Below are 1,591 nucleotides of genomic sequence, written 5' to 3'. Positions count from 1 at the left end.
GGTGAAATTTGACTTCAGCTCAGTCCAGAGATCATTTTTCTGCATATCATTGACATAAGACACCTCAGGGTCTTCTGTAGCCGGCTTAAACCATTGCTGGATGCTTATTGGGATCTTGTCCCTAACCAGAACCCCGCACTGAGCAACAAATGCGTTCTTTGTTCGGATGGGTTCAATCGGTTGGCCGTCGGGTGCGATTTCTATGATCTCAAACCTTTCATCCGAGCTCAACTTTTTCTTCGGGCCTCATCTCTTTACCGAAGTTGTGCTCGATCCGGAGGGCTAGAGAAAAGAACAAAGACTTGATTAATATGTGTACATACCAAAACAATGAATGCATCAATCAGCTAGTCAGCACAGGCTTAACTAATATATATACCTGGCCGGACTCGGTTTGGTCACCGGAGCCGTCATCACGGTCTCCTTCTTGCACCGGCATTGGGTCACCGGAGCCGTCCTCATGTTCTTCTTCTTGCACCGGCATTAGGTCACCGTAGCCAGCTTCTTCACCCTCTCCTTCCAGACCATCGGTGTCGTTGAGAAACAACGAGACGACATCACTTCCTTCTGCGATTATGTCCCTCAACAACGCTTCTTTTTCTTTGTCTCGGGCGGTGTCCATAGTTTCTACAAATATTTACAACATGGCAATTATTATTCAAACATGACAGATGGATATATTAGTGGCAAACATAGAACTAGCTACCTAATCATAGTAAGGAATCATATATATTAATTAGTGGCCTCGATGCTACTTCTCTAGGGTTTGGGGTGGCCTCGACAACGCTTCAAGGGTTTGGGGTGGCCTCGAGAACGCTTCAAGGAGGGGGTAATATCGACCCCCCCCCATGTGTTGAAGCTATCGGGAGGGGGTATATATCGACAATGACGACACTACATCTATGTCCCTCAACGACCCTCGTTCCCGATAAAAAAAGAGGAAGAATAAGAAAAAAAAGAGGAGAATAAAGAATAGAGGAGAAGAACTCCTCTATTCTTTCTTCTCCTCGTTTTTTTCTTCTTCCTCTTCTTTTTTTATCCTCTTATTCCTCTCATGTTCGAGAGGATCGCCGAGGGGTCGGGAGGTTGCCTAGAGTCAAAGGATTCAACAAAACCATGTCTTCATCATTAGGCGAAAGTAACAGGTGCATGATAGTATGAAGCTCTCCAAAGTTATTTTGGAACGGAGTCCTAGATAGGATAATTCGCTTTTTGGTACAAAGTTCAGAAAGAACCTTCCAAATTTCGTTATTTGGAAGGCCTTTGCTGAAATTCATACAAAAAGGCAAATTATCCTATCCGGGACACCATTCCAAAATAACTTTGGAGGACTTCGTCATGCCCTGGTTACTTCTGGCTAATGATGAAGCCATGGATTTCTTCAATACTTTGACACTAGGAAATCTCTCTCTCGACCCCTCGGCGATCCTCGAACCCTCGAACCCTCGACGACCCTGGAACCCTCGACCCCTAGATGACCCTGGAACCCTCGACCCTCGATCCCTCGACCCTATAGAACCCTCGAACCCTCGACCCTGAAACCCTCGACCCTTGACCCCTTAACGACCCTCGACCCTCTACCCTAGTTCCC

The sequence above is a fragment of the Triticum dicoccoides genome, chromosome 2A (genome assembly GCF_002162155.2).
Source record: "Triticum dicoccoides isolate Atlit2015 ecotype Zavitan chromosome 2A, WEW_v2.0, whole genome shotgun sequence".
NCBI lineage: Eukaryota > Viridiplantae > Streptophyta > Magnoliopsida > Poales > Poaceae > Triticum > Triticum dicoccoides.
Note: the sequence above shows the minus strand (reverse complement) of the source record.